Source organism: Mirounga angustirostris, unplaced genomic scaffold, assembly GCF_029215605.1.
Source record: "Mirounga angustirostris isolate CCGP_5_RB_7025 unplaced genomic scaffold, mMirAng1.0.hap1 SCAF_5, whole genome shotgun sequence".
NCBI lineage: Eukaryota > Metazoa > Chordata > Mammalia > Carnivora > Phocidae > Mirounga > Mirounga angustirostris.
Window position 1 is genome coordinate 129,025,040 of NW_026991713.1, and position 26,463 is coordinate 129,051,502.

The 26,463-nt window shown below is 50.9% G+C and overlaps 1 long non-coding RNA gene across 2 annotated transcripts in view; it reads left to right on the forward strand.

The window, feature by feature from the left end:
- Positions 1-26,463, forward strand: part of LOC123841954 (uncharacterized) — a 112,049-nt gene that overhangs the window by 12,621 nt on the left and 72,965 nt on the right. For both annotated transcript variants that reach the window (XR_006790331.3, XR_010411715.1), the window contains one exon: positions 683-804. This is a non-coding gene — a long non-coding RNA (uncharacterized LOC123841954). The remainder of the gene's footprint in view (positions 1-682; positions 805-26,463) is intronic.

Sequence of the window (26,463 nt, forward strand, 5' to 3'; positions counted from 1 at the left end):
GGCATGACAGCCCACTCGTGGGTGCAAATAAACCTGTGAGGGTGTTGCTAACATTGGAAGAGGCATACATGGGTTTTGGGGTCAACCAGATCACGGTTAGCATTGTGACTTTGGGCAGGTGACTTAACCTCTCTGAGCCTCTGCGTCCTCATCCACCAAGTGGGATGCCAACCTCTTAGATTGTTCTAAGGGTTAAATATCAAGCATTTGGTGCCATGTTGGACAAACTGGAGGCATTAAAAAATATGTTTCCTCATTTAGGAATAAGAAAAGAGGTTTTCATTTGGGAAAAAGGTCTTATGAGTGTGCAAAAAAAAATTAGCTCGTCTCAGCTTAATATAGAAAAAGATATTGCAGGAGCATGAACTTCTATGCCTCCCCCCTGAAGAGTAATGAGGGTCCCTCCTGTGTAGGGTCAGGCGGTCTGCAGGTCATGATGCTTGCTGGGTCCATATTATGGACCCAAAGCTTGTGTCCTCCCACCAAATTCATATGTCGACTTCATTATCCCAAGGTGATGGTATTAAGAGGCGGGGCCTTTGGGAGGTGATTGGGTCATAAGCAGGGAGCCCTCAGCTTTCATGGCCGCTGTGGGTGCAAGAGAAGTGCTGTTTGGGGAAATGATCGGTTTGCCTTCTGGCTGGTTGATGGATGCAAGATGAGCATTTCCTCTCTTATTTAGAGCTCTGATACAACCTGGACATCCGCATGCTTCCCAGTGCCGCCAGCCCTTTGGAATATTCATAGTCTGTGCCTTCACGTGTGCTTTCCACAGGACCTGCTCTGCGCCAAATTCATTGCGAGGTGTGTGCCACCTGCATGTGGTTTATCTTACTGACTCCAGTGGGTCGGAATCCCTCGGAGAGCTTCGGAAGGTCTGATGCAGTTTGGATGCCAGTATATACACTCTCCACAGAGGATGAGACACCCTGTAGCCTGGCCTCCTCTGTGGAGAGTTGGACTCAAGTTCGGGTCTGTGGATGTGTGCTTGAATAGCTGTGGGAAGGAAGCAGGGCGACTGTCCCAGGTGTGCTTAGCTGCAGGGAGCCCAGGAACCCCTTCCTGCCTGGCACATTCAAGGGAGCCTGAGTCAGAAGGAGCAGGACCGAATGGGGAAGCAGGTAGGACGTTAGCAGCAGCCAAGTGAACGTGGGTCTCACGGTGCAGGTCAGGGTCCCAAAGCTGGGGTGGATTCTGCAGGAACCCACAGCCACAATCTCGAAAAGTAGCCTTTTGTCACCTTCTGCCCTGGAGCCTTAGGCAGGAGACCAAAGCAAAGCACACCCCAGGACATCAACAAGGAGGAGGAAAGAGCACAGTGGCCGGGAAGGGCCATCAACCCTGTCCCAGCAGAAGCCCCTCCCATTTTTGTTTCGCCCCAGAAACTAAAGACCCATTGCTTCAGTCAGTCACTCATCATCTGTCAGCCCCGAGTCCATCCTTCTTTGCTCCTCCGGGAACACTGAAGCTGGACCCTGCGAGCGTTTCTCCTTTGCCTGCTAGAGGAATGCTGCCCTTCCAGCAAGTTCCTCTGCGTTTCCCTGCCAGCCTGGTGTCTCTGACGGGGTCAGGATCCCAGGCTCAGGATGGGGGTGGTCCCCGTCCTGCTCCGTGTTCCCTTGTGTCCATTCTCCCTCTGCCATGATGTCGCCCCGTTCCTGCTTCTGCCCCCTTCTGGGCCCCTTCGGGTTCCCTCCCAGCCTTTCCATAGTTTCAGGTCACGGTTCTTTATCTTAAATGTCCCCACTCAAATGACCAGGGCAGTCTGTTTCTTCGGCCTGGACCCCTTCCTTTACTGCAGGGAAATGAAAGGGGCCAAAATAAATCCTCCTTTGTTCCTAATCCTTTAAGGAAATGAAATCCTCAGAGGAACTGTAGCCCCCAAACTTCTCCTTTATTGCATACGGGGTGTGTTTGGAGACTCCGGTGGGGTGGGGTGGGACACAGAACGGACCTGGTATTTCTGCTGGGGTCCTGAGCTGGGAGCACTCGTGGCTGGGGGCGCGGGGGCAGCCACCCTGCCTGTCTCGTGGAGGCTGAGGTGGAGTGAGCCCTCACAGACGTGGTGGCACAAGGATGGAAAGCCCCTCTCGTTCTGTTTCTGTCCATCATTCAGCTGAGCCCCCTTCTCCAACTGCACAGTTAGTTCTGTGAGCCAGTAAATTCCTTCCTTCCTCTCTCCTTCTGTCCTTCCCTCTTTCCTCCCTGCCCCCCACCTCCCCTCCCCCTTCCCCTCCTCCCCTCCTTCCCTTCTTCCTTCCTCCTTCCCTCCCTCCCCCTTCCCTCCCCCTTCCCCTTCCCCTTCCTCCCTTCCTCCCTTCCTCCCTTCCTCCCTCCCTCCCTCCCTCCCTTCCTTCCTTCCTTCCTTCCTTCCTTCCTTCCTTCCTTCCTTCCTCTTCTTCCGGTTGTTTTTTAAGTGGGGGTGAAATTCACAGACCATAAAATTAACGATTTTAAAGTGAACAGCCCAGGGCATTTAGTACATTCACAATGTCGTACAACCGCCACCGTGTCTAGTTCCAGAACATTCTTGTCACATCAAAAGGAAACCTCACAGCCATGGAGCAGTCACACCTCATTCTCCCCTATCCCCCAGCCCCTCACAACCACTAGTCCACCTCTGTCTCTCTGGATTTGCCGATTCTGGATATCTCGTATGAACACAACCATACAACACGTGACCTTTCGTGTCTCTTAATACTTTTCACTTGAAAACTTGATGTTTTCAAGGCTTACCCACATTGTTATCAGTTTGACAGACAGTTGGGTTGTTTATCCCATTTGGCTATTGTGAATACGGCTGCCATGATCATCTGTACAGATGTATTTGTCTGAACATATGTTTTTAATTCTCTCGGGTATAAGCCTAGGAGCAGAATTCTTGGGTCATACGGAAACTCCATGTTTAACTTTTTGAGGAAATCACCAAACTGTTTTCCATGGTGAAATGGATTTTCATAACCTTAAATCAAGCTCTAACAAAACACCACAGGCTGGGTGACTTTCAAACGACAGACATGTATTTCTCCCGGTTGCAGAGACTGGGAGTCAAAGGTCAAGGTGCTGGCGTGGTTGGGGGAGGGTCCCCTTCCAGGTCATAGGCTTCTTGCTGCGTCCTCACTGACAGAAGGGACTGGGGGGCTGTCAGGTGTCTCTTTTACAAGGGCACGAACCCCCTCCCAGAGCTCCATCACACCAGGCGTCAGACTTCAGGTGTGCCTTTGGGGGGCACACATGCAGGCCACAGCCATCAGAACCACAGGGGTCACTGAGGGACTTTAAGCTGAGAAGTGACAAGGTCAGATCTGTGCTTTCAATCCTGGCTCTGACTACCCTGTGGTGGGCAGAGAAGCAGAGCTGCAGGGAGATGGGTAGAGAGGCAGCTGTTTAGGAGAGGGGTTCACACCCCACAGACTTGGGGAGAACTGGTGGGCAAGAGAGGAGCCCCGTTTCTGGGCCCGGGGTGGGGGTGGGGGCAGAGAATAGCCCTCAGCTGCCAAAACTCAAACTGGCCCACTGATGTGGGTGCCATAGGGTGGCGGGCAGAATGGGCAGGCCCTGTAGTCAGGCGGTGGGTGGGCGAACCACAGCTCCAGCGTTTACCAGCTCTGCAACATTGGGGCATTCCTAATGGCTGTATGTCTCAGTTTTTGCGGCTATGAATCGGGGACAATAGGATAACCTGCCCACGTTACAAATGAGATAATCAGTGTGAAGTCCTTGGTACAATGTGGGAGGCAGAAGGCCCTCCTCAACAAAGACGTCCACATCCTACAATCCCGGGAAGCTGTGTTATGTTACACAGCAAGAGAGACTTCGCAGATCTGATTAAGGTTATGGACCTTGAGTAGGGAGATTATCCTGGATTGGCTGGGTGGGGCCAGTGTAATCATGTGAGTCCTGTTTGGGCTATATTGTATCCTCCCCAAATTTATATGTTGAAGTCCTAACCCCCTTTACTGCAGAATGTGACTGTAGTTGGAAATAGGGACTTTACAGAGGTAATTAAGGTTAAATTTGGTTATTAGGGTGGGTCCTGATCCTATATGACTGGTGTCTTTCTCTGATACCCCCTGGGACCAGGTGCTACTGAGGATTTCATCAAAACAATCCACTTGAGGGGCACCTGGGTGGCTCAGCCGTTAAGCGTCTGCCTTCGGCTCAGGTCATGATCCCAGGATCCTGGGATCAAGCCCCGCATCGGGCTCCCTGCTCTGCGGGAAGCCTGCTTCTCCCTCTCCCACTCCCCCTGCTTGTGTTCCCTCTCTCGCTGTGTCTTTCTCTGTCAAATAAATAAATAAAATTAAAAAAAAAAAAAACAATCCACTTGGGCCCTATTCAAATGTATTCTACTTAACCAGAGCATCTTCTGACCCGTGGCACTGCCCAAGGGATGACCAGGGCCCTCCCACCCCATTTCTGGCTCCTGGGCAGGTGTCTCCCACCTAGGATGCAGAGGTATCAGCCTTGGAATGAGCCAATCCTTTAACATCTTCTTTGACATAAAGTCTAAAGACTTTCTTTGGATATTAGTTGTCACCCATTTAACCCATCAAGGACCCAAATCCCTGGATCAGATTGGAACATTTCACAATCTCATCTACCCAGCTTGAGTTTTCATGAATTTGGCTTACAAAGGGGAGGTGGTGGAGAGTGGAGGAGGGTGCAGATTTGGTTCCCTCTGCTCCAGATTCCTTCAGAGAGCAGAATTAATGGAAGTATGCCAAGCGTGCTGTGTCTCATTTAGAACATGTTAAGTTGCAAGCAACAGAAAGCCAGCCTAAATGGCTTGAACACATACAGGTTTATTGTTCTCACATAACCAGAGGCTCAGAGGTCATCATTGGCTGCCTCTGGTTCTGCTAATCTTCGATGTTTACCCAAGGTCTTTCTTTGCCTCATGGTTGCAAGATAGATGCTACAGCCCCAGACATCATGTCTGTGTTCAAGGCAGAAAGAAGAGGTGAAAAGTAGAACCTACCATGTCTGTCCCTTTAACAGGAAAAGTAGAAGTTTTTCCCAGAAATGTTCTCAACCTACTTTCATTCTCAACCTCCTTGGCTAGAAGTGGGTCATAGGGCCACCCCTAGTTGCAAGAGAAGCTGTCACATCGAGGAACAGGATTGTTGTGGTTTATGATCTGGTGCTGGGCGTGCGGCCACCGCGGATCCAGAGGAAGAAAGTTAGTGGAGGCAACTGACAGGTGGCTTTCTCTGGGCTTCTTTTTGAGAGTCGCCTCTCCATGCAGAATGTTTTAGGTTGAGGTTAGTTTACAATGCTTTCTTCACACCAGCTGTCTTATGTAGGCAAAGTTGTTTCTACAAGTGATACTATTCACATCCCGACTGAGCGGCCCGGTGGTTTGACCTTCGCTTGCCAGGTTAGAGGATGCCACTAAATCCTCTCTATTTACCAGCTATTCTGCTCAGAATGTGTGAGTATTTAGAGAGGAAATAAGGCAGATGGGTCTGAGGCTTCAGGAGGAAGTTGAAGGTGTGAAGGAAGGAAGTCCTTCATTAACAAAGGAATCTTTTCAATCCCAGCCAGGGGTTTGTTAGCAAGCCCAGGCACCAGTGGGGTTGCCCATGGGAACCAAGGTGGACTTTCTTCGCCACCGGGTGGTGGCAGGTGGCAGGTGGCAGGTCATGAAGAGGGTACGCAGCCCGGCTGCCATGCTTCTATGTAGATTTCTTCTTTAGTTACACATTTCGGGGGGAGGCGAGCAAACAAGGGATAGGGGATTAGAGCCTGATTATTACTCAGGGAGACTTCTTTCCCTGGAGGCCCCTGGAGAGAGATCTCGTACAGGCCACTGTTGCTGATATTTCTCATTCTAAAAAATAAAAAAGAAAGATTTTTCAACCCAAGACAAAATTAGGTGGTGGCTTATGAGAGGGAGAGTTTCTCATGAGTGGACACCACATTGTTCTTATAAATAAAACCTATGGTAAGTTTAAAATAGTATATGTGTTTGTTTGTTTAGCTGGGAAAATAAAAAACTTTCACTGGTTCTTAGGCCTTCCCATCTCTCAGCTTTTCTGGTCGGGGGGTGCTTTTCCTGGACCCACCAGGCCACGGAGCAGCCAGGAGGCTCACGGGAGGGTCCACGGCGAACCACTTTGGCCCCTAGGGGGTGGCCCTGCCAGATGCATCTCTTTTTCAGTGATGGAATCAACATGTAAGCTGACTTGCACCTAGGATTCTGATTTTTGTTTCCCTGATGTCATCCCCTTAACTTGACCAGATGCTGATTTTCGGCTTCGTTAATTATTCCGCAGGAAGGGTGCAAGCCTCGCTCCCGGGCAGATGCGGAAACAGTCCCTTCGGGAGAGGACTGGCAACTTGTAGCAGGGGGAGCCTGGCTCTGACCTCACGATGGAGCTGAGGAAGCCAGGGTCGGGTTTCCTCCAGTTGGGGCGGGGTGGGGGGCTTACTTCCTGCTCCCTGCCAGGGCCGGGGGCAAAAATCAACATTTAGGCATTTGTGAAGGAAAGGGAAGTGGTCCTGCCAGGAATTTAGCTCAAGGTGGTGGTGCTGTTATTTCAGGAACCTAATTGGATCTTTCCCCCTTATGTCCAATTTGCCTTAATTTGGGTCTCTCCAGAAGGCTCTGTTTTCCTACTTGTTCGTGTGAATTCAGTCCCATTCGCTTCTGCTGATGGACTCGCCGCAGAGTGCTCGGAAGCCGTGTCCCTGCGGTCCCTATCTGCCGGCTGGGCTCAGCGCACACCTCAGCTGCAGCAGGAGGCTGGTTGTGTAACAACGTGCTTTCCATTCCCCGCCTCCCGCCCTGACCACAGAGCAGAAGGTCTGCATGCGAACGTATGTGGGGAAATACACGCATGTGTACATATCTATGGATATATATAGAAGTATGTGCATGCATGGAATTTGCTTGTATTTATAAAAAGTAATGACAAAGCCAAAACTGCAGAGGTGCGGGGGACAGGGAGAAAAGCTGGGTTTCTCCGGTCAGGCTGCCCGTGGGTCTGGATGAGAGCATCCCTGCTTTGGCCTGCCCCCAGCAGCCTGCCCCCCTGAGCTGAGGAGTCTGCAGGGCCAGGCGCAGTGGAGCTGACACCCTCCCTTCTAGATCATGGGACTCGAATTTCCTACCTACATGGCTCCAAGCCCACTCTGAGGGCCCATCCCAGGACCCTCCTCCCATGGGCAAACAGCACCTCAGGGAGGCACACTGTGCCCCCAGAGGGCTGGCCAGGGCCTGACACACCCGCAGGTATGTGTGCAAGTCCTCTTGTGGGACGGGAGGGTGTGAGAGATGGGAAGAGTCGGGGAAAGATGGGGCAGGCTCTCCCCAGGCCGCCATGTTCCAGTTCAGAACTCTGGGGAGCCGAGAATTTTTTTTTTTTTTTTAAGATTTTATTCATTTATTTGAGAGAGAGAGAATGAGAGAGAGCATATGAGAGGGGTTAGGGTCAGAGGGAGAAGCAGACTCTCTGCCAAGCAGGGAGCCCGATGTGGAACTCGATCCCGGGACTCCAGGATCATGACCTGAGCCGAAGGCAGTCGCTCAACCAACTGAGCCACCCAGGCGCCCGGGAGCGAGAATTCTGAATGGGAGATTGGTCTCCATGTCCGTGGCAAGAAGCCCTCATCTAAGTAGGACGAGAGGACATAGTCTATTTAAGAATTTGGTGGCTTGATTTATAATTTGAAATACCTATGGGATATGGACCTCTGTCTGTGACCTTGTCCTGGGGCCCCCGAATATCAAGGGCAGTCTACTAAATTCACCTTGCTTTATTCATTTGACTTCGGAATCACATAGATATTTTACATAACTATGAAGTAAAATTTTATTTATGAAATTAATTTTATTAAGAAGAAGGCAAAACGAAACAGTGGAACTGCACTGAGTTTTGAACTGGTGACCTTACCTCCCAGAGAGGAACTATTTCAAGTGACTATAAAACACAAGAATTTAACTCTGTGTCCCAAGTTGGGCTATATTCTGAGAAAAAAACTGTGAACCATTTTTTAAAGTTATATTCCTGGATTCTGTTGTTCGTGGTAGTGTCGGGCATTTTTATTCTGAGACTTTTGTGGGTGCATCGTGGAGTAGAGCACCCGAGTTCTTTTGTGGGTGTAGTGAGGGAGGACAGGACTATTTGCCCCGGAAGGAAGGACACATATTACGCTTAGTGACGTAAATAAAAACCCCATAGGCCTGAATTTGAATTGGAAGTTTTTGCACGAACTCATGTATTTTATCTTTAAAAAGAGAAGTATTTCATGGTTTGGTCCAGTAAAGAGGCTTGGGGACAATGGAAACCACCAGAACCCAAACGGAGTGTCTAAATATCTAAGACTATTTCCTGCCAGGGGGAACCAGAGCTCTTCCAAGTTTGGGATGGGATGTGTTCGAGGTGAGCTCAGGTATCTCGACATCCCCAAGAGCTGGGATGTTCTCAAAGATGCTGACAGGGCCCAGCTGGTGTCATGAACCAGACTGAAGAGGCTCCCAACGCCACTGCAGCTGGAGGATCTCAGGGCTATTTTAGGGAACAAATGGTTATACAGTTGCCCCCAAAACTTACTGCCCTCCAGTGAGCTTTCAGACTATTTGCTTCTGGTTCATTCCATGGGCACACAGTCTACTCAAAAATCTCTCTTGGACACAGGTCCTCTTTTATTTAACGGCTTACACGGCCAACCGCATCCTGCTCCTTTCAACGTGACTTTCTTGAGGGCGTCTGAAATGATGAGTCTGCGTGGAAAGCAACAGCCTTCATCTGACTGGTGCTTCCAGACTAGATGCCGTGGTCTGGCTGAGAAGGCTCTGCAAGGGGCCGATGAAAAGAGCTCTGAGCTTGCCGCAGGGGGTACTACCATGGGGGAGGGATCATCATGGGGGAGGGATGTGGGGGAGGGAAGCAGCTGGATTTTCCAGTCAGTTTGGATTACAGGCCACAGACAGAGTGGCCTCGCTCAGCAGAGCTGTCCCCTTAGCCAAGCTGTCCCCGTCCATCTTTGCTGGCAAACGTACCCAACTTGATGTCTCTCTTACAGTGCCTTGCTAAATGCATCAAGGATCAGTCCCACCCATTTGAAAAATCACTTTTCCTAGAACTACAGGCTCCTTAGGTGCCTGGTCCATCTTCCGAGTTATCGAAGGCAACTGATCTGCCAAGTATTTCGCCACCTAGTAACACGGATCAGCAGCTCCCTGGCCTGCACTGTGCCTGCTGCCCAGGTGCGAACACTGTCTGCCCGCGGGGTTGAATTTGACCTATTCCATCACATCTGCATTCCCGCCCAGACCAAGGCAGAATAGGAGGAAGTGGAGTGCAAAGAATTTCTTTGTGAAAATAATCTGTAACTTGCACAAATCATTCTGCCCATAGTCCATTGGCCAAAATTTAGCCATAGAGTCACACCTACATGCACAAGAGCCCGGGAAATGTCACTTCTACCAGAGATGCCAAGTGCCCAGCCAAATTCAGAACAGGGGTTCTGTTATTAAAAGGACAAAGGGCAAAATAGATCCTGGGGTGCAATGAACGTTTCTGCCCTTGGGATTAGAGCTCGCCCCGGGGTATTTTTCCTTAAATCTGTGCTGTCCGGGACATAGACATTTTCTGTCGCTCAGAATCTCATCATGCAGCTCCTGGTTTAAGTCAGATAAGGGGGAGGGGCATCAGTTGGGGTGATGTCCTCTCTTCTAGATGGCCATTCTGATCTGGATTCCCAGCTGCCCTGAGGCTGGTATTGATAGCAATAGTAGTAGATGACCATTTATTGAACATCCATTGTGCAGTGGATTTTTTTTTTGTGATTCGCATGCATGTTCTCAATCTTCACAAACCCAACAAGGTGAGTCTTCAAATGGCCACATTCTACACTAGGAGACTGTGCCCAAGACTGTAATGGAGAGAGCTTTCTCACCAACATTCTCACTCCCCAGGGTTCCCATCATGGGGGGCCAGCACGGTCCCCTAAAAGGAAATGAGAAGCTGGCTGATCCTGAATGACACTTGCATTAACTTGTCTTTGCTGCGGGATCAGTATGTCTTGGAAACTAGTGATTTCCGAAGTGGGGGTCCATGAGTCTCGGAGTGGGGGTGGGGGTTGGGATGGCTCATCGGAATGCAGGAAGACAATGCCAGAATGTTCATTTGTATTTATTTTTACCTCATCCTTTAACCAGTTCTCTTGTGTGCATGCTTTCTAACGTGCACACCATAATCAGCACAGTAGTAAATGTATTTAATTTACAAGTAGATATACAATATGGAAGTGCTTACGAGGCATTTGCAAATGGTGGGGTGCTTGATTTAAAAAGCTTGGAGACCACTGATATCCATTGCTGCTCCCCCGGCAACCTGGTGCTCTCACGCCCAGGGTGGCGGGAGGGGGAGTGGAGGGAGGAGGGATGAGCATTCTGTGGCAACCATGCTTTGTTCCCCGGGCCAGAGTGCATGGCTCTGCCTGACAGCCTGAGGAGCTGGGAAGGTGCACAGTGTTGACCCATCCCAGGCAGCACTCACTTCCCACGGCCAATTACAAATCCATGCAGAGCCCCCAGAAGGTGCAAACCATTCCTCAAGGCTCCCCCGGGTTTGCTTTCTCTGTGAAACATGCACCTCCCTTGGGCTCCTTCTCACTCCTTCTGTGTGTCTCCTTGAAGTTTGCAGCCCCAACCTCACTCTATCCTGTGTAGGCAAGTGGGCAAGTCCCATTTATGGACCCAGAATTTTCCAATGAGAGTGCCAGCCAGGCCAGCACACCCCTTTCTTGCTACTACTGATCCCCTCATCGCAAAAGTCCCTGTGTTCTGTGTAACAGGGGTGATGGGTCCACTGTTCTCCCTGTTAGGGGCTGAATTGTGTTCCCCCCAAATTCATATGCTGAAGTGCTAACCCCCAGTACCTCAGAATGTGGCCCTCTTTGGAGATAAGGTCTTTACAGGGTCATCAAGTTTAAGTGAGATCATTCCAGTGGGTCCTAATCCTACATAACTGGTGTCCTTATAAGAAGGGCAACATTTGGAGACAGAAGGTCACGGGACCATGCAGGTGGGGACTGACAAGCCAAGAAGCACCAAGGATCACCAGCACACTCCCAGAGGCTGTTGGAGGGGAGAGGCCTGGGGCGGGATTCCCTCCTGCTCTCAGAAGGAGCCAGTCCTTGATCTTGGCCTTTGCCTTCCAGAACTGGGAGATAGTAGGTTCCATTGTGGAGCTGCTTCAGTTCACGGCAGTCTTAGCCAACTACTACACTCTGCTCTCTGTGGAGTCCCCGCCTTGTTGGGTTCAGTCCCATCTTGGTAAGGGAGTGAGGGCTTCTGTCTGCCCATCGGTGGAGGGCATCCAGGTCTCCATCTGCTGCTCAGGGAGGCTTGCGAGTGTCTAGGACATGGACATGGCCCCAGGACGGAGTCAGTGGAGACATGGGGGTTCCAGGCTCTGGTCTCGCCTTCATCCTTCTAGACCGTCCTGCACTTCATTCCTGCTTCATTGCCATGAGGGTATTCTGTCTCCTTCCTCTAGGCCCAGCCTTACTCCCTCCAAGTGGAAAAACTGCCCGTAGCAGGGCTTTGTCTCTTGTCTGCTAGTAATTTGCCTCGTCACAGAAAAACTGACTTGCCCCTGGGATACAGCAGACAGTTGCTCCCAGATCGAGAGTGAGGACTGCGTTGTGCCTGAATTGCAAAGGTTTTTAAATGAGGAGTCACACAAAAGTATAAATACTAAGTTCTATCAAGTCATTCACTGAAAAGGGTAGAAAAATATAAAATCAAGGCGACCTCAGTAATTGAGGATGCTGGATCCCTGTACTGCATGCTTGGGCTGCCCTCAGCCTCTCTTTCTGCATCTCTTCGGGGAAAGCTGCCTCTCCTTCTCTGGGTAGAATCCACAAACATGGCCACAGAACTTTCCAGACTCACAATCCTCTCATTTTTCCTCATGGGCTCTGTTTCTAAATTCTCTGAGACTTTCATCTTCTCTGCTCCGAATCCTCTCTTTTCTCCAATACTGGAGCTGGAGTTCCTCGGATGAAGGAAGTCTCCACCATCACATTTGTCCTGTCTTCGAGAGGCAGTGGGAGCAGTGGGTAGAGATGCCCAGCCACGTGTGAATTCCATGAGGCCCCGTCTCCCACCAACTGTGGGCCCTTGAGCAGCGACTTCAGCCACGTGTGCCAAGATGCTCGCCTGTCACCTGGGGAGGTACTGGTGCCTGCTCATGGGGCTGTTGTGACAATTAATGAGTTAGCTCTCGTAACAGGGGTTTAGTAAATATTACTGTGCTCTGACAGCCCATCTCTGGGGCCCAGTTGTCATAGTACACATTTGCTGTTTGAATAAATACGTCCTTCCTGCTATCCTTTCCTGGTGCCCACCTTCAAATTAAAACACTCCAGAGATAGTGCTTCAAGCATGGTCCTTGCCGGGTGTTTCAGTCTGGGTCCAATCAGGAGACAGACACCACACAATCACTGGAGCAAGGGAAGTTGAATATGAGGAATTATTAAGCCGTGATGGAAGAGTAGCTGTCCCTCTCCCATACTCTACTGGCCGCCCCTTAGCATCGCACTCGCAACAAAGGAGAAATGCCACAGTCCCGCCCGCTATCACTGCGCAGGTACTCAGGGGGAATCTGGACCCACTAGGCAATAAATCGACAACTGGTGCATGGGGTGAAGATTGTGGTATTTATCCACAAGTTAAAATTATATGAAGAAATTTAAAATCATGTTTTAGAAGACTATTTGATTCCTTGAAAGAATCTTTGTGAGACATTAAGTGAGAAAAGCGAATTACAAAAGCAAATAGTACAATGGAACCCTAGTTTTATAAAACAGAGAAAGAAAAAGAGCAAAGCTCTTCATTTCACAGAAAAAGATTCCTGGACTTCTTTTCCTTCCTCTCACTGCCTATCAGCCCCCCTTCTACCCTTTCCCGTTATCTGGTTAGAATGATAAAGTGAGAAACAGGTGGGCCAGGGCTGGCCACCTTACATAGTAGAGAACGGAGGGTTTTAATTCCTTTTCTGTCGACTGCCTCATCCCTCACCCAGGAGGAGTTGGGAAATTAATACTGAGCTGTATCGAATTGCAACCAACACATACTCGTGGGTACTTTCCCCATCCTTTCTGCTCTTAGAAGTCCCCCAGGGATCCTGGACTGGCCTCTCCTCAGACCCAAAAGGACCAGAAAGGCTTTGTACGCTGGCTTCAGGAAGGGCGTGAGGAGATACGATTCTCCTTATTATGTAGATCAGTGTGTGTCTGTGTTCTCGTGGGAAAAAAAAGCAGCCTGTGGTTGACGGTGCTGGTTAGACCATGTTTAAAGTGGTTCTTTGCTGCTCTGCTTCTCAGAATCTCTGTGAGCTCTGGGAATCTCTCTGTGGTGTGCAGCATGTCCCGGCTTTTATTTTAATTCATGTGTTTGCTTTGCAGGACACAGTTTGGAAAATGCTGCAGTAGAAAAATAGGAAAAACGTCTACACACATTTTTTTATGTGTGTTAAAATGCATTTGATCTCATAGCGTCTTTTCTTATACTAGTGATTGACTTCTGTTACAAAGTGTTTGCTCATAAAAATATCACTGCATATATGTACACATAGATACATATACACACGCATCCATGCACATGCGCACACACATTTGTATACATGCATGCACACATACATGCACACACAAACACACATACACATACACATACATACATATGCATACATGCATTTACACAGATGTAATACGTGCACACACATAAACGTGCATATATACATATATAAGCACTGACAAATATTGGAGGATTCTATGCTCTAGGGGCAGCAGCTTCCACCTTTTGGGGTGAAATTCTGGATGACTGAATCCATCTGTGTGGTTTTCTCCACCATTTCTATGGTTATTTATTCCTTTGGTATTAAGGCAAGAGTAACTGTGAAATGCCTTCTCTTGGGTTTCCACTGTGGCATTTAAAGCCTTCTGCTGGGTGCCACTCGGAAGGAGAGCCCCTGTGTGCTCCCCATCAAGGTGACCACACAGAGGCTGTCTCCCACGTCAAATTTCTTGATGAGGCAGCGTCAACGCGAATGTCAGCGGGGAAGGTCCCCTGACCCACTAATGGGCTGTGTCCTGATTCGGCAGGACCTGCTTTCCTTTCAAGGGCCACGCTGCTGTCTTCTGAGCCGGTGAAGCCTTGACCCTCTCTGACAATGATTACTTCATGTCAAAAGGGAGCCATGCTGAGCTGTCTAAATCTGACGGGAAAAGACAGAGCAGCTCCCATCCAACTCTGGGCCATGAGGCTCCAGTGGAGGGTTAAAGGTTCTGGAATGTTCTGTGGAAAGACTTAATAGCCTTTCCCGTGCTCCCTCCTGCTAGCCTCCTAAATAGGATCTCACCAGGCTGCAGCGTCCCTCTGTGGGAGCACAGGCCTTCAGACAGTGGCACCATCCTGGGGCCCAGGCCCGTGCTCTGAAAATAGGGCAAGAAAGATGGCCTGGGGCTGCTGGCTGACCATCTTCAGGGCAAATAACCTGCATCTCCTGGAATTTGTTCGAGGAGGAAGTGGGGAGGGCGCTCTCTAGTCTAAGGAGAAATGACCCATTTAAAACCCTAGGTGTGGATTTCGCACGGGGCTAACCAGCACCATCGCTTGCCTCCTCCCACCCTTTCCCAGGCTGTTGCTTACGAAGTGCGGACCGCGTGCTCTGGGCTGCCCTGGGCCTGCTTGGAAGGAGGGATTCGTCCCGGAGAGTGACAGAGGGCATCTCATAGCTGGGGCTCCCAGCGCGAACGGACCCCGGGGAAAGTCACCAAGAGCGGGAGGGCCTGGCTCCAGGTAGCGCCTCCTCAGGCAGAAGCTGGTGGAGCTTCAGGTTAGAACTTCCAAGCTCAAAAGCACCAGCGCCGTTCAACTCTGATTTCTCTTGCTTTGCTCTGCTTATGCGCACGGGGGTGGCAGCAAGGAGATCGCCTGCTTCCTGGTGGCACCAGACCCTCTCTCTTGTGCGCTTTATGTTTATACACACGAGTGTAGAATGAAGGTGGCTGGTCACAGCAATGGCTCGTGCTTTTAGAAGGCTTGCTATGTGCCCGAAAGAAATGCTTTCAATGGATAATTTTGTTTAAGCCGTTCTTCTTCTTCTTCTTTTTTTTTTTTTTTTTAAGATTTTTTATTTATTTGACAGAGAGACAGAGCACAAGCAGAGGGAGCGGCAGTGAGAGACAGAAGCAGGCTTTCCTCTGAGCAGGAGGACAGCTCCTGACAGCTTGAGCCCGGCCCGGGACTCAAGCCCAGGACCCTGAGATGAAGGCAGCCGCTTAATCCACTGAGCCACCCAGGCATCCCTAATTTTCATTTCTTTTAAAATCAGAAGAAACGCAATGTCAGTGGGGAAGGTCCTCTGACCCACTAATGGGCTGTGTCCTGATTCGGCAGGACCTGCTTTCCCTTTCAAGGGTCACTCTGCTCTTTTCTCAGCTGGTGAAGCCTTGGGTCCTGGGTCCTGGGATCGAGTTCCACGTGGGGCTCCCTGCTCAGCGGGGGTCCTGCTTTTCCCTCTGCCTGATGCTCCCCCTGCTCGTGTGCTCTCTCTCTGACAAATAAATAAAATCTTTAAAAAAAAATAAAATGAGAAGAAACAAACAAACTTTTAGGTTGAAAAAAAAAGTTGTCATATACGCTATTAATGTATTCATCTTTGTACCAACACAGTTGTAAAATATAATTTTTATCTGAATTTTTGGAGGATTTGCCTACGAAGGTCGTTCTGAGGTCCCGCTGTCTGCTTTGCTCAGTGCGGATCCCCAGGGCCCTGACCAGGGTTTGCACCCAGTGGGCACTGAGTGAAAAGGAAAGGGACAGCTGTAAGGAAAATAAAATGCATCGTGACAGTGATGCTCATGGGGAGTTTCGTGGAACTCATCCCTATAACAGAGCCTGAAAGATGCAGAGGAGATCAGGCTTAAAAAAAATAAGGAGCAGGAGTGAGGTGGAAGAGACTGCTGCCAAAGAACAGAAAGGGCGCCTGGCTCTTTCTGGGACTCTGTGAGCCTGCCCCGGGGGCGGGGGGAAGCAGGGAGCGGGCATCCTAACTGTGAGCTCCGTTCCCGGGGAAAAGCACAAAGCAAGCAGTGGAGGGTCCTGGCCTTTGGCTCATTTAAAGACAATTGAAATAAGAAGGCAAGATGACAATAAAGAGTTTCCTGGCACCCCAGCAGGAGAGCCTTACACTGCAGGATCTGAGCTTGCAGCGGGGAGGGGGGCTCCGAGTCCTGCCCGCAGGGGCACCCTGCCTCTTTTAAGTTGCCCCAGTTGAGCAGCCTATGTGGGGTGAGCAGAGGGAGGAGAGAGCCTGCACACATGACCTGCTCCAGAAAGATGCACAAAAGCACATTCTATTTATATGTTAGAAACGGAGAGTAGCCGCAGGATTTTTGAGAGGCGCGTGCCCTGGCCTCTGCCTCCCTCGGGCCATCCCCATCCCCAGGGGGGTGGATGCAGGCAAAGCCCCTGCTCCGAGTGGCACACAGGGGGGTCGGGGGGGACACTGGCAGCTGGGGCACGCCCCCAGATGCTGCTCCTGTGACAAGCCCGTGAAGGGAAGGGGGCTGCATTTGCAAGCCGACGTTTGATGTTCAAGTGCAACCTGGTGCTTTGTATGCTGCTATTCACTGTTATTATGTGATGGCACGTGATTAGCAGAGCTGCATCCCTCGCTGGGAACCTCCTCCTCCTGCTCACAACCCCCACAAAGCCCTGGAAGTGGGTTGGGATCATGGGGGGCGGGCACACGTGAGCCGGTTCCAAAGAGGCTTTACCCCTGTGCGGCTTCCTTTGATCAATGAACACCTGCAAGGCAAAGGTCTGCTGCTGCCGAGATGTGCTCACATACTCCGCCAGAGCTGGGCGTGGGGGTGGGGAGGGAGACACCATTCCTTTAACACCCCATAAAACAACCCGAGACCCCATTTACACCCCCATCCCCACTCATTCCAAAGGCCACTTTCTTCTAGAATAATTGGGGGTTGTCTCACTTCTGCTCCAGCAACGACCACGCTGCTGCCTGCTTTTCCGATGCCCCCGGGGAACAGAACTACCAGCCCGGGGATTCTGCCCACTTCCTTTGTCCCTTGGGGCGCATCAGCCCCGGGGCATCTTCCTGACAGCTTGGGACGGTAGAGGTGGATTCAGTGCAGAGCCGACAGGCGGCCAGTTAAAATGCGGCCGTTCCTGTGCTAAGGGGGCCCCCTGTCAGTCCTTCCAGAGGCTGTCTTTTTATTGGGGTTCTGCCCAAGCCCTCTTCATTCCAGAGCTCCCTGTCTGTCCAATCATCCAGGGAAATTCTACTTTTATTTCTTGCATAGCTCTTGCTTTTTTTATGCTGAGCTTTGGATCCTGCTTTGGCTAGATCCCTTTTATCTGGGTGAGGCCTTTTGAGGGAAGGAGCAGGAGTTTTAGACCCCAAAGACCCAAGAAAGCCTAGATGGGGTTTGTCCACCTCCCCTGCAGCTCTCTCCCCTCCCTGCACAGCAGTGATTAGGATCTGCCCGAGGGCGCCATCCTGAGACGGATGCTAGGGTCCTGGGAGGGCAGTGACATCACACGTCCTAGTAGCCTCCCTGATTTTGTGGCGCATTGGGGCGGTTTGCCAAGTCGCCGGGTGAGGTTATCATGTTTGGGGAGCGAGGCCATCTTGTGAAGTGTCCTTACTCCTCACTGCTCGGTAGGATGGTTCTTGCATGGAAAAGTTCTGCACTGAGATCATCTTTGGTCTTGGATCCAGCTGTTAGATCTGGACAGGGAAGCTTTGCCTAGTCATTTGTGGCTCTTCTCCATGTTCCAGATGGGGGTCACATCTGGTTTAGAAAACCGAGAACCCCAAGGAGATCATCATTGGATCTCTATAAAGATCAGGGTCCAGGTGTCCTCCCACGTCCTGGCTGAAGTCTGAGGGTGGGGCAGAGCCTCAGGGGTTCTGAGTGAGTCTGAGTCAGAGAGGACAGGCCAGGACATGGGCTTCCTGAGCGGGTTGGTCTCGTGTGCGCACATGCACAGGAGTGCACCTCCTCGCACAGACACATGCGCACATGCAGACAGACACACATATATGCATGTGTACACATGCATATACTCACACAAACACGTGCGTGCCCACGTATGCATCACAAGCACACCCTTACGGCTTTGCTGTGGTCACAGTCACACACATAGATCGTGTGCCTAGGGATTTGTGTGCAGACCAGGTTAGCTTTGGAAAGAAGAGTTCTTGAAAGGTATTCTGTCCAAGTGTGTAGGTGGTGGATGACAATGGCTACAGTAGAGGTAGTCCCCCAATCAGGCTTGTGAGAGCAGGCAGTCTTTCAGGGGATGGGAAGAAGATGAGGTTTGGAGGGGTCAGGGAAACAGAAGGATATGAGCTGGGTCTTCACAGATAGGTAGGAGTTGGAAATAAATGAAAGGACACGGGGCATTTAAGATGAAGGAGGCAGTGTAAATGAAGGTTGAGGACGTTAGTATGTCTGGTGAGAGTGGGCTGGTGGGACCAGAAGGGCAGGTGGATGGGGAGAACAGCCGTGGAAACAAGGTTGGGCAGATAGAGTAGGTCAGACAAGGGGGCTCGAAAGTCTGCACAGTGGGGTGAACATTTGAAGCCATTGATGTTTCTTGAAAAGAACAAGAAGAAAAGGAATAGATATTTACTTGCACTTCCCAGTCAGTGGATTCTATGCCAGGTGCTTTACATTGATTTAACCTTCACTGTAATCCTGTAAGGCAGGATATTATTATTCTTAGTTTTACAAATGAGGCAGCTGAGGCTCAGGGAGATGGTATCACCAGCTCGGGGTGGTGCAACGTGTAACTGATGTGGCCAGTTCCAAACTCACTTCTCCCGGTTCCAAAGCTCCTGTTTGTTCCCTGCATCATGCCGCCTCCCAAGAAGAGCAACGGAGCTAAAATTAATTTAAGGAAAGATTCATCTAGCTGCAGCAAAGACACAGACAGATTGGAGGCTGGGGTCAGGGGACTTTCTATTGAAATGAACGAGAGTGAGATGAATGTACAAGATGAGCCTGGAACAACTTTTCACACCAGAAAGTGAGGAAACTATCAAAGTGGACACAGTAGCCAAAATGGTTCCTACCGGCCAAAGATGAGGCCATTCGAACATCACTTAGGGTAATAACTACAAGGAATTGACTGCAACGGATTAAAATACATCAGAGATGTTTATCTCCAGGCCTCTATAACGATGCTAAAAGGAGAGAGCTCATTGGCCAACTCTTGACGTTAGGCAAGCGGTTCATTCTTTGGGAAACGTGTATAAGAAGGGGAAGTCTCAAGCATTCCTTCTGTTTTTTTCCCCTATGCAGTTTCTCCTCTTAGAAGCATATTAGCTAACACATGAAGAAGGAGCTAGAGAATTAGGGCAGAGCCATGTGTCTAACGAATGAGTGGATCTGGCACCAGCGTCTGCTCGAATCACAACAAGAGCTCACCAGGTGGATACCGTGCCTCCTCCTGGAAAGACCACCACTGCTTCGGATGTTTCTTGCCAAAACCAATCGTACCTGAATTGGTTTAAGTCTCTAGATCTAAATATGAACTCGTAGGAAATTCAAAGGACAAAGAAACATATTAAGTGACGTCTTGGGGATGCGACCGGCAAAACCCAGACCGTGGGATCGCTGACTGGGTATTTGATCATAATCAGAAATTGATTTCATTTCTAGAAGGAATGATAATGGTTTTGTGGACTTGTGCTGAAAAGCTCTGATCTTTTCAAGAAACCATCTGAAGTATTTACAGATGAGATGAGATGATGTCAGGGGTGGGAGTTAGGAAAGTGGAGGGGAAGTTAGGGATAAAACAAGGCTGGCTATGAGTTGGAAATTGTTGAATTTAGGTGGTAGGAAGGCATGGAATTACCTTCTCTACATTGGCATATATTTATTTATTTATTTATTTTTATTTTTATTTTTATTTTTTTTTAAAGATTTATTTATTTGAGAGAGAGAGAATGAGAGAGAGAGAGAGCATGAGAGGGGGGAGGGTCAGAGGGAGAAGCAGGCTCCCTGCCGAGCAGGGAGCCTGATGTGGGACTCGATCCAGGGACTCCAGGATCATGACCTGAGCCGAAAGCAGTCGCCTAACCAACTGAGCCACCCAGGCGCCCCATTGGCATATATTTAAAATGTGCTTCAGGTGGATGATGCTGTTGACGCAGTGCCGATGGGAGAGTGTGTATAGCGAGGTGGTTTCAGAAGGGATGGGAGAACGAACCAGAGCTGGGTCCCGGGCACCAGGGGGAGGGAGAGGCATGGTTGTGTCTAAGCCTGTAACTGCCCCCCCCAATCAGTGTGCCCCCAGCAGTACGGCCTGGCACGACCCAGGCTCCTGACTGCACACGAGCATAACTGCTTGGGGGGAGCTGAGAACTGCCGCTTGTTCATGATCTGTTGCTGTCCCAGCTCCGAGGTCACCTCCCCTGTGATGTCTCCTGCAGGCAATCATGCCCTTGTCCAGGCTCTCCAGCTCCCCATTCAGACTTGCCCGGGTGACAGTCTCCCTTGCATTTTAGTAGGTTGTGTTTGGTGCCTTGTCCCTGCCTGCCACGCATCCCCCTGGGGAAGGGCCTATGAGGGAGACCGGCACAACTCCCACATGGGGGGCATTCACAACCTGCCTGTTGGTCATGAACGGGACTGCCCCCTCGTTCCCCTGGCAGGCGAGGAGAAGCAGGCAGTGGCCATAAACGGAAAGCACAGGGTGCAGACTGGACTGCCCTTCATGGCGTCTGACCCTGGCCAGGAGGCGCTCAGAACCCAGACCCTCAGCTGTTTCCATGGCCCCATGAGCAGCTGCTTCTGAATTCCTTCCTCTGAGTCAAGGGCACTGAGGACCTGGGACCACAGTGATCCTGAAGGTGCTTCCCCTCGGGTCACGCTCGGGGTCCAGGTACCCCATGTGCCCCCCACTCTGCTCTGGGAGTTCAGAAGTTGCCAGTATAGGCAGCCTCGCCCTGGGAACGTGGGGAGAAGGTCCAGCGATGGGGAGAACTCAGGCCCACCCAGCGCACCCTGGAGGCATCCCAGTCTCTGCTCAGATTTTGGGGGGCTGGGCTGCCTGGGGCGCCACCTTCTGCCAGCGCTGCTGAGACCCCATGGGCTCCCGGGGGTCTTGGACCCGTTCCAGGCCGAGTAGTTACAGTCTGCCTGTTAAACTCCCTCTGCAGTCTCAATTGGGTAGTGTTGTCATTGAGTTTGCTTTTTCAAATCAGCTTTCAGAGTGACGTCAGCTGACTGTGCTGCTAGGAGCTGTCTCACAAGGTGGAGACACAGAGCAGAACCACGGGCCTTCATTCCCGAGCCCCGGTCCCTGTCCCCACTGCTGCGGGCTGAGACCCCTCGGGGACAGATGCTGGTGGCTGGGGTGAGGAGGTGCCGGGGGCCTTCCTGTCCACTTGTCATGTTCAGCTCACAAAGGCGCAGAGCAAGAGGGCTGTGGTTCTGAGTGGCAGACTCCTAGTGTGGGTCTGCCCGGTAGCAGCCCACCAGGGTCCAGCCTGGCTCTCCGAGGGGCGATGCCTAAGTGGGATATACCGCTGCCACATCTCCTGATTTTAACATGATGCACTTTGGAGTCTTGGAATTGTTTTAGTCTGTGAAGTCCGGTCGCCTACCTCCAGGCTGACCATGTGGCCCACCCAGGTTCCCTTGGCTCCATGGCAGCCAAGCAGCGTCAGCATGAGCAGAGCAGGGCCCTCCCCAAACCCTGGGTCAGAAGGACCTAGAGAGTATCCAGCCCAATCATGGTCAGACATCCTATAGCCACAGAACCCTTCTTGAAACTTGTGTGTAGCAGAGAGCAAAGTGGGGCTGCTTGATTCATTTCCCCTCCCCCATGCCCTCCTTCCCACCCTCCAGTGCTTGAATCTCACGCCTGGTGCAGATCATGGGGTCTTTTGGGCAGTGGTGCAATGAGGCAGAATCCTGGGGCCCCTCAGAGCACGGCCCGAACCCACTGTCCAAGTCCAACCTCTCATTGTGCATGTGGGAAACCGAGGCTTGAGGTCACATGCCTGTGATGGGCAGAAGCGGGACCAGAACTCCCTCAGCTCCTTATGACCTGTCCAAGGTTCTCCTGCAGCAAAGGCACACCCCTTTCTGTCTCCTCTAGCACCCCTGAATCTGAGAGCAGGCACATAGGGGTGCCTGGCACCCTCAGCAGTGCCCACTCTCTCAGGCTGGGCACCCCTTGTGTGTCTGTGGAGTCATGGGCATGAGGGCCTGGAGACCGAGAGCTTGATGCTCACATCTGGCTCTGTGGTGGTGCACCCATCAGGAGAAGGACAGCATCTGAAGGTAGGCACTTGTGTAAATAAGCAGGAGGAGCCTGGCTCGGCTGGAGCAAGGCTCCAGAATGGGGATCCCTGCCGTCAGTGGGGTCGGCATCTGGAAATAGGGACACTTGCTTCCTGCTGACCCAGTGAGGCATGGGGGCAGGAGGCCTGGCCATTCATTCTCCTGGAAGGCATCCTAACACTCCTCTCCCAAAATATCACCATCTAAAGGTCCCTTGGTTTCAAAGAAGACTGGAAAACCACCCACCAAAATGGTAATGATGGCAAATACTTCATAGCACGTGGGGCCCTGGGAGAGGAACACGTGGAAGTCACAAGAAAGAATGAAGTGGGAGATTAGGAGGAGTCCCCTTATACCCCCCCACACCCCCCAGTTAGCGACGGGGGCATCAGTGATTGCCTGGTAAGAAAGGAGGGTTTCAGTGGGTTCTCTTCCTATCTGGGAGCCCTGTGCAGAATCATGAGTAGTGGTTAAGGCTTCAGGCTAAGCGTTGCCTCCTCCCGCGTGTCTGACACGAGCTCTCAAGTGCTCCTGGGAGTTGAAATGAACCAGGTAGGAGTGAAAGCTTGGGAGCCAGGTGGTGGGGTTTAACACACTGGCCGTGAGCTTGGACCGCTTCACTTCTCTGAACCTCAGTCTCCTCGTCTGTAAGATGGGATGATAGCCGTGCCTACATCACTAGGCTTGCTGGGGCATAAAATGAAACCATCTGTGGAGGAAAACAAAGTGCCCGGCACAAAGATGGTGCCCAGCAAATGTTAGCTTTCTCCTACTGTCTTAGACATGACTTATCAATCAGTAGTTTCCTCTATGATGAGTGATGGGGCCCAGGAACTTAGGAGAAGGGGGTGGTAGGACACAGGGGACTCGGAGAGTGCGAGTCAGGGGCCTGAGTCTTTGCGGGGTTTCCTCTTGGTGGCCCTCCTTTCCCTGCCTGGTGAGCGGTAAGGAGATCTGCTGGGGTGCCTCAGTAGGAGAGCTCTCGGGGTCACAGGGCCCTCTTGAACCCTAGCTGTGGTCCCTCTACTTGCCACGGTGATGGCTCTCTCCTGGTCCCCCAATATGTGACATAACTGGGCCGGCCAAGGCCATAGACTGTGAAACTTTCATGTCCCACTTGCAACCCCGCACCCCATACATCCTCTTTTCTCAAATGGCAGGCTGTCAGGATTCCTCCCTCTGCAGGTTTTATGATGGATGGGAAGGTAGGAGGGACGAGACTTAGGTGGGTCAGACTATAGGGGAATTTGCTTGAGGGGTCCTGATTTGCCTGGGGACATCACTCCCCTGCAGAAGATATCCCAGCCTGGTGGGTCAGGAAGGCCCAAACCATGAGTCTCTGTTTCCATTTGTTTTAGTGTGAGTGATTTTAATGGGACCAGTTAGACAATCCACCTTATGTGTGTAAGGCCCTTGACAACACTTGTCATGTGTGGTAAGAACCATCTGCTGTTGTTCTGTAAGAAAATAAATGGCCGGCCGGCCTGCCATGAAAGACTGCTCCTAGCTTTCTTGTGCCTGGAACCCCTAGACCGTGTTGCTCTGCTTTATGCACTTTCTTAAAGTCGGCCAATTTCTAAGCAAGTAATCATGTTTGGGGGGGGGGGTTAGGGCTCAGGGTCAGACGGGTGGACAGTAAGGGGCACTCCATTTTCTTATGGCCCCTGGCAGAGGTCACAGTGGAGTCCTGGCCAGAAATTGTTTCAACCCCAGAATGTTCCCTGCTTTCTAGCAGCTGCAGACACGTAGGGGCCCGTTTGGCACACATGGCTGCTCAGAGCATCTTGGTAAACTTCCGTATCCCGATTATCCTGTCACTGTCAAATCCTTCCCTGTCCCTGGAGAAGGGGTCCTCACTCAGGCCCTGTGGTTCCAAATCAACACACACCAGCTGTGCTTAGCTGTGTCCCCTTTTCCTGGCAAACAGCCCCCACAGCTTCTAAAAGCCTCTTCTGGCTCCAGTGATCTCACACACCCCTGCCTACCAGGGAAATCAGCCATGGAACCTTCTGGAATGATAAATTCCAGAACTCTGGCTTAGTCACTAGGATGCACAAATGAATGTCTATTCTGTTTATAACCACTACATCCTGGTAAATCCATTCTTCATGCTCCAGATCTTGCATGGTCAGGAGAAAGTTCTTCCAAAACACTAAAAACTTTGGGGCTAGAGTCAGTGACCTTTTCCTCTCCATTTCCTCTTCAGTGACATGGTAGAAGGGTTGGTGTCTCTCCTTCACTTCTCTTAGGCCATTAGTGGGAGGAGATGTTCCATTATCTGAGCTCTAATGAGCCCAGTACCTGGAGAAGGGCCTGTGGGGGTGATTTAATTTGAAACTCAATGGTCCAGTTTTTCTAGCTGGCTTTATTTTGGATCCCAGAGCCCACAGAGTGGGGGTGTCCTGTCACAGTCAGATCAGCACCTGGAGTTTTGAGGGTGATCCAAGGCAGGGAGGGAAGAGGAAAGGATGAGGGAGGAGAGAAGAGGAGGAAGGAGGAGGGAGGGAGGGAGGGAAGGAGGGAGGGAGGGAGAGAGGAGAGAAGCCAAGTTCAAAGGAAGTATTGCCTGTTGTTTTTGTTAATAACTATGGCCCTTAAAATTGTCCAGGCCCAGGTAATGGTTCCTGCATGTTCTGTGGTTTGCAGCTTTGGGGGCCTAATCATATTCCTTCAGCTTTTATAGTTGATTCAAATGTTGTGGAGAAAAAATTTGGCTGGCCTGTGGGCAGCTTGGTGGCCTACTTCCATGTGGTAATGGGATGGTTCCTGTCTGCTAGTCTAGAGCCCAAATGGCCAGGGGGTACAGGTGGCAATCTGAGGACAAACCTTATGAAAAAAAAGAAGAGTGAGCCTGATTTTTATGTTTCTCACCAAACCTGTTGTGTATTCACCCATCAGCACATTCCTCATTAATTCATCCATTCAACTCACATTCGTGATCTACAGAGAATAGCCCTCTCCTGCAAGCGCTCCCCACACATACACCATGTCCCTGGGTTCCATCTTTGATTATCCTTTGTCCTTGCTCCTCTTTTCTTCCTTCATTTGCGTTAGAATGGGAGAGTTGGACCGTCTCTTTCCCAAGGCCGATGTTCCCTCTGGCTTCCTCAAGATCCAAAGTTCCTTTTCTCCTGGCTCTCTTCTGACATTATTTAAGTGTTTGGGTGATGGGCATTCAGGAGGGCGCTTGTCTTGATGAGCAGTGGGTGTTGTATGTAAGTGATGCATTCTACTCCAGAAACCAATCTTGTGCTGTATGTTAAGTACCTAAAATTTAAATGAAAAAAAAAAAAAAAATTCCACTGGGGTCCCTCACCTCTCAGGTGTGACTCCATCCCTCTCCTCCCATACGCAGCCCAAAATGGCCAGGAATGTCCCCTCACCTCCTCTTCCTATGGAAACTGGGCTTTCAGCCCTACACTCCCTGCAAGTGCTCTCACCCAGGGCACGATGGCCTCAAGATAGATGAACCTCACGGCCACCCTCTGTCCCTGCCGGTTTGGCCATACTACCCTGCTGAGCACTCCCTTGTGGGAACATTCTGGTCCCCTGGCTGTGGTTGCTCTCGCCTCCCTGGTTGGCCCTTACTGACTTCTCCTCCCGGTCCTTAAATATCGGTGCTTCCCAGGGCTCCGCTCTGCCTCTTTCTCCACCCGCATCATGCTATTTCAGTTTACGTGCACATCCCCACTGCTCCCCAGACCTCGAGCTGTCCTCTGCTCCGAGGCACCCTCATCTGCCGCCTGGACTGCCAACGCCACCCACCCTTGCTCCTCCAGCTCTTTTTCCGCCACGAAACCAGAATGATCTTTCTAACGTCACGCAGTTTGTCACGCCTCTCTTCTTCTTGAAACTCTTCTTTAATCTCAAGGTCACCTCAAAGCTAAGGTCTAAAATATTTCACCTGACCTACTGGTTCCTTCATGATCACACTTGCTCTTTGCAGGTGTTTTCTTTCTGGAACACTCTTTCCAGGATTGGGTACCTGGCTAGCAAGTAATAAGCTCTCAGGGGCTAAGTTGTGTGCCCTAACCTCCAGAATGTGACTATCTTTGGAGACAGGGTCTGGAAAGAGGTAATTAAGTTAAAATGAGGTCACTAGGTGGGCCCTAATCCAATGTG